Genomic DNA, 7,259 nt, shown 5'->3' with positions numbered 1-7,259 from the left:
ACAGGACAGAGTGGAGTTTAGGGCTGTTGTACATAGGGTCGCTATGAGTCGCAGGCGACTCGACGGCACATAACACCAACAACAAACAAGGAGTAACAGTTTTGTGAAATGTTATATAATATGGGAAAGTCTAAAGAGCATCATGCCAAGTTAACTAACTCAGTCTCATAGGGACAAATACTGAATACAACCTGTATTGTAGAAATAGAAGAATAATTACCAACATGAGTATAAAAGTCCAGAGAGGAAAGGGAAGGGGCCAGAGGAACAGAGGATGTGAAGAGTAGCAAATCACTAGGAAAATAGAGTTTGATGGACCGAGGAGGGTGTGTGAAGGAACTAGGAAATATTCAATGTAAATCTGAAAAGACAGGATAATAGTGGGCATAGATCAATGGTGATTAATTTTATAAAGCATAATGTGTATCAGTGATCATTTGAAACACAATGTGGATGAAGTAAAGTATGAAATGCAATGTACATGAATGATATAGAATATATACTAGTTTTATATGCAAAAAATATAAATATTATTTAAAAGTGGGAAAAAGTCATCAATCTAAATTATTGGAGGAATTTAAAGGGATTAATTATTTCTATTCAGAAAAAAAAATTAGAAGTGAAATCAAATTCTAAGGAAGTCTGGGAAGAGAATTCGAGTTTAAGGTTGAAAAAGTGCCTAAGTGGGGTAAGGAAAGAAAATTTGTTATATAAAAATATTTTTATTTAATTTGAGGATGGGACGATAGAGTGCCTGAAAACAGACATCAAACTGACAGTTGAAATTGTGAGAAAAATAACCCTGCGTATTTGTAGCTCCAAATCTCTATTTCTGGCCTACAACACTGATCCTTATAAGACCTTAATCTTCTCAGAAAATCTTTGAGGATATATAATTGCTCTCTTAACATTGCTAATCAATGGAGTATTTATGGTTAAGAATAAAAAGTGTTAAGAAAAATCAGATTTATAACATTACTATTTCTGTACTTAAAAAAAAAAAGTTTGTCCAAATCCAGTTACTTATAATGCTAAAGAGAATTTTGCTTTTGTTAAAGATATTAATTTTGGTTTTAATTTAAAAATGTGTCAAATAACTTTTTAAAGCTTATAATTGCCTAAGATTATATATTACATTAAAAGATTTAAAATAATTTAAAAGTCACTAGATTTATAGGTTTAATTCTACTGGTTTTATAAGTATTACTTAAAAATATTACTTGCTAAGTAAGCCAAAATGCTTAAACAAGAAATGAAATAATTATATTAATATAACTTAAACTATTGAGAGTGTTAAGCTTAAAAATTATACCATTATTAAAATTTTCTGAAAATATACATGCTATAAAATGGATTCTAAATAATATTAATCTAGCGCTGAAAACCAAAAATAAGCTTTTGAATAATTGAAGTAAAGTGCAATATATATATTTATTTTAGACCTAGACTCCCCATGAGACATAAAATCTGGAAACAGGAGAGGAAGAATGAGATATACAGAGGTCTTCTGGAGCTAGAAAGCCCATCTGGAACCAGAATATATCATGTTGTTGGATTTTGAGTTACACAGTGTCAATATAATAAGAAATTGTAAATTTTGATCTTAGTTCTCAAACTCTGTTCACTAATATTGCTTGTGCCTTTATGTAGCCTACAAATAAGCACAAAGGTTTCCAAGTTTGTCTGTAGCTTCTCTATCACGACCGGAACAGACATGTCACAGTTCTTACATCCTCACAGAAATCCCACATAGCTGCTGCCGTTGTTCCTATTTTATAGGTGAGAAGTCAGAAATTTTAAAAGAGTAAGTGGTTTGAAGAGAGTTGTACAGCAAGTGGTAAAAGCAAGATTTGAAGTCACAGTTCTATAACTACGAAGCTCTTGCTTTTTTTTTAGCACCATTTACTAAGAGATCTCAGCAGTGATCGTAGCTGTGGCATGTCAGCCTGTTCTTGAAACATCAAACGCTCTTCCAATTCCTCTTGTCTAGGATAGAAGACTTTTCTAGGTATCATACTAACAAGATAAAATACTATGACGGTGCCAGCTTCAGTGATAGTGCCATGTTAAAAGAGACAGTGTCACAACACATAGACCTATGTCTTCTAGAGGTTTGGGAAAAGGAGATTTGAGGGGCTTAGACTCTCTGATATTTTATGCTTACTCCATGGGTTTTGAGCTCCATAATAGTGTTAGGAGGTAGGTTAATCACTCCCCAAGTGTGTCTGGCATTCGGGCTGTGTTTGGTTGGCCTCTGGCAGTCTTGTTCCACATTGGAATAGTTTCATCCTGAATGCATACAGAGACCTCAACCCCACAGATATCATCACCAACCATAAACTCCTTCTCCAACATAGTTAAGATGAGGTTGTGCCAGCAACATGAGGCCAAGCCCTTCTGCAGTCCCATAGATATGATCCATTTGCCATAATTATTATTTGCATTGTCCTCATCCATAGGTTTAATTCTAATTGGGTTAAAGAGATGGAAGTCATTATGGCCTGTAAAGTCCGCAGGAGGTGTGTGTAGAATCTCCAGAGCTGTTCCACAAACACAAAGGTGCTGAGCTGCTTGATGTCCTGTTTGTAGCTCTGTAAGCTGGCTGGCCAGCAGGGGTCCTCCTGGAATACCAGAAGGTGTAGTTTTACTGCAGGGTATTCACTGCACAGACAGAAAGTAATGCTCCCAAGCCAAAGGTGGGTGACTCTACTCTGTGGCCCTCAGGCCTGGCTTAACCCTGGTGTGTCCACTTGTTGTACAGAGGTAACTTGTGGCTGCCATGACACTGCTACACTGATGATTCAAATGTGAGAATGGTTACCCATGGTGGACAGTGTTTGGTGGAGCTCCCCTATTAAAACAAGCTTGGAAGCAGGAGTGGAATCCACTTCCATAATAGCTTGCCTCCGGAAACCCTATGAACCTGGAGAAAGAATGAAAGTTATACAAGTGTCCAGGTCTTTCGTTCATAGGGTCGCTATGAGTCGCCTGTGACTTGACGGCACTTAACAGCAACAACATCCACTGCACATCCAGACAGGCAACAGTCTTCTACTTGCTGCTGCTCTGACCTTTGTGTCCTTCCTTTTTATCTCTTCTCACCATTTTTCTGTGTGCTGTATTCTTCATTTGATCATGGTCTCCACCATCATCTTCTTTCAACCTCAAGCTTGTTAATCTTCTCACCATCACTTTAAGTACCACCTCATCAGCTCTTGCTTTTATTACCTCACCGTTGGATGTAAACAACAACAACAACAAACCTACCCTAAACCTAACACTCTTGAGTCAATTTAGATTCTGGTTTATGAGGTTGAAAATTTGTACAGGAGACTGCCTAGGCTTTCTGTTTTAGAGTAGATGGTGAATTCAGACCAGAAGCTTTTTGGTTAGCTCACGTCCTTGAGTTGCAATACTTAATGATGTTATGGGCAGAATACTGGATGATCCAGGAAGCAACAAAAGATGATGGAAGGAATACATAGAGTCACTGTTAAAAAAAAAAATAAGTAGCTGATATAAGATTTCATGAAACAACATATGATCAAGAGATAATAGTGATGAAGGAGGAAATTCAAGCTACTCTGAAGGAATAGGTTAAAAACGAGACCCCAGAAATTGATGGAATATCAATTGACATATTTCAACAAACAGATGCTTCCCTAGATGTACTCACTAGGTTCTGCCAAGAAATCTGGAGGAAACCTGGCCAATTGACAGCAATAGATCCATATTCATTTCTATCCTCCCAAAAAGATGATTCAACACAGTGTGGAAATTATCAAACATTATCACTAATATAACACACAAAATCCTGCTGAAAATTATCACAAAATGATTGGAACAGTACATTAACAGAGAACTACTAGAAACACAACCTGGGTTTAGAAGAGGCCATGGCTCTAGAGACATTATTGCCAATGTTGGGTGGATTTTCACTGAAAGCAAAGAGTACCATAGGAATGTATTTCTGTGATCATTTGGCTATACAAAGACATTTGACTATAGATCACAACAAATTGTGGTTAACATTAAGAAGAAAGGGAATCCCAGAACCGTTGATGTTCCCAAGCAAAACTTATACTTGGACTAGGAAGTAGGAGTCAGAACAGAGCAATGAAACACTGCGCATTCCAGAACCATATGATCTTAGCAATTGATGCAGAAAAGGCATTTGACAAAATCCAACACCCCTTCTTGATAAAGACACTCAGCAAAATTGGAAGAGAAGGGAATTACCTCAACATAGTGAAAAGTATATATGCAAAACCAAGAACCAACATCATTATCAATGGAGAAAGACTAATAGGATTTTCCTTGTGAACAAGGACCAGACAAAGATGCCCACTGTCACCACTTGTCTTCAATATTGTATTTGAAGTGCTTACTAGAGCAACAAGGCAAGAGAAGGAAATAAAAAAGAATCCAGATTGGCAAAGAGATGGCTAAACAGTCGCTATATGCAGATGATAACCCCAGAGACTCAACAAAAAAACCCAAAAACCTGTTATAGTTAATAGGTTAGTTTAGTAGAGTGGGAGGATATAAGATCTATCAAAAAATCAATAGGATTCCTCTACAGTAATAAAAAGAACACAGAGAAGGATATCAAGAAAGCAATACCATTTATAATAGCGAACCAAAAATTGAAATACTTGGGAGTGAACCTAACTAGAGATACAAAAAACCTATACAAGAAACTACAGAGCATTTCTACAAGACACAATAAAAGACCTAAAGAAATGGAATTATGTTCCCTGTTAATGGATAGGAAGACTCAATATTGTGAAAATAACAATCCTACCAAAAGCAATCTAGATATTCAAGGGGATCGCAATACAGATACCAAATTCATTTTTCAAGGAGATTGAAAGGGAAATGATCAAGTTTATTTGGAGAAGCAAGAGAATCCAAATAAACAAAACACTTCTGAGAAACAAAAATGAGATTGGAGGCATAGCACCTCAGAACCTACTATACAATGTTAGTAACCAAAACAACATGGTACTGGTACAATGAAAGACACATAGGCCAATGGAACAAAATTGAGAACCCAGAAATAGACCCAGGTATCAACTGATATTTGAGAAGGAAACCAAAGCTATCAAATGAGGAAATGATAATCTCTTCAGCAAATAGTGCTGGCAAAACTGGACTTCTACCTGCAGAAAGCTGAAATAGGATTCATATCTCACACTATATACAAAAATCAACTCAAGGTGGATCAGAGACCGGGAGTAAAGCCCCAAATCATAACATTCATAAGAGACAAACTGGGATCAAACTTACATGTGCTAGTCCAAGGTATAAAGAGATTGCCTTATACAACCATAAATGCACAATCTGAAGAGGATAAAATTGGTGTAGGGGACCTTCTAAAGATTAAATCCCTGTGCACATCAAATACTTTTTCCAAGAAGGTGAAAAGAAAACCTACAGACTTGAAACAAACATTTGATAATACCACCTCAGACAGGAGTCTTATAACAAAAGTTCATAGAATACTCCTGGGCCTCCGCAGGAAAAAGACTTAAAACTCAATTACAAAATGGTCAATAGACATGGAAAGAATTTTCACAGCAGAAGATATTTGAGTGACAAACAGACACATGAAGAAATGGTCCAAATCACTGAAAATAAGAGAGATGCAAATCAAAACCACAATGAGGCACCATCTCACTCTAGTAACAGTAGCAATGTTTAACAGGGCAGCAAGTAATAAATGCTGGAGAGGACGTATTGAGAAAGCAACTCTTATACATTGCTGGTGGGATTGTAAAATGGTAGAACCATTCTGGAAGGCAGTTTGGAACTTCCTCAAAAAAGCTGAACATAGAAATTCCGTATGACCCAGCTATTCCACTCCTTGGAATATACTCTGAAAAATGAGAACTGAGGTACAAATGGTGATTTGTACACCAATATTCATAGCAACATTTTTTACCACTGCAACAATGTGGAAATAGCCCAAATGTTCAAACACAAATGAATGGATTGACAAATTATGGTACATTCACACAACGGAATACAATGCAGCATGCAGGAGCAGTAACTTTTAAAGCATTAGCTAATTTGGGAGGAACTGGAGAGCGTCATGCTGAGTGAACTAACTCAATCCCACAAAGATAAATATTGTATAAAGCCAGTATTGTAGAATGAGTATAAGGATTCAAGAGAGATGAGGATGTTCAGGGAGAGAGGGGTTAATCAATTTGATTGATGCGACGATGTGGGAAATGGAAAGAATCTGTTCTTGAAAACAATGTATTAGAATTTTGTAAATAAACCAGTGTAAAATTTTTAAAAATTGATCATCAGTATTAAGTAATCTGCTGGTAAAAATAATATATATTAGGAATGAGCATGTAAGGGATGTGTCTTGTCTCCACACATTTTCAATCTATATGTGAAACAAATCATTTGAGAGGCTGGACTTTATGAGGAAGAGTTGCAGGCAACTCAACAACACATAACAACAACAAAAACAACATGTGGTATTAGGGCTTTTGAAAATGGTTTTTATACCCATTGCCTTCTCCCCCTCGGGAGGCCTTGTCTCCCTCTGCTTGATATCAAACACATGGTTCACCATTTGATCAGCATCTTCAATGTCATCAACATCTCTGAGACCAGCATAAGAAAGAGCTATGCTGATTGTGGAAAGATTGGTGAGGCATAGCTTGATGGAGTGAGAGTTAAAGATTTTGCCTGCTGAATGATTGAAGGAAGAGTTGACTTATGACTGCTATGAGACAACGATTCCTGGGAAATTGAGGAAACCAGAGTTGTCAGGCTGATATTGACTTAGTACTTGTTGATTGAGAAACTGTGAACTAATTTAAGAATTGTATCTTCCAACTCTTTGCGATTATGAACAAAGCCGTGATAAACATGGGTGTGAATATATCTGTTTGGATGTCAGTTATGGTCTCTTTGGGGTATATTCCCAGTAGTGGAATTGCTGGGTCAAAAGGTATCTCTATTTGCAACTTTTTGAGAAAGCGCCATACCGCCTTCCACAGTGGTTGCCACCATTTTACACTCCCACCAACAGTGAATAAGGGTTCCAGTTTCTCCACAACCTCGCCAGCATTTGTTGCTTACTGTTCTGTTAAATTTTGCTATCCTGAATGGGGTGAGATGATATCTCAGAGTTGTTTTAATTTGCATCTCTCTTAGAGCTAGAGATTTTGAACGTTTCTTCATGTGCTTGCTGGCCATCTGAATGTTTTCTTTGGTGAAGTGTCTGTTCATCAGCA

General features: G+C 37.0%; 1 pseudogene; it reads right to left on the bottom strand.

Moving 5' to 3' along the window:
- Positions 1-2,137: 2,137 nt before the first annotated feature.
- On the bottom strand, positions 2,138-3,189 carry LOC102877599 (annotated as a pseudogene).
- Positions 3,190-7,259: the final 4,070 nt, after the last annotated feature.

Source organism: Elephantulus edwardii, unplaced genomic scaffold (genome assembly GCF_000299155.1).
Source record: "Elephantulus edwardii isolate Elephantulus edwardi_28Jun2011 unplaced genomic scaffold, EleEdw1.0 scaffold00019, whole genome shotgun sequence".
Taxonomy (NCBI): Eukaryota; Metazoa; Chordata; class Mammalia; order Macroscelidea; family Macroscelididae; genus Elephantulus; species Elephantulus edwardii.
The sequence above is the reverse complement of the archived record's forward strand: the minus strand, read 5'-3'. Positions and strand labels throughout refer to the sequence as shown.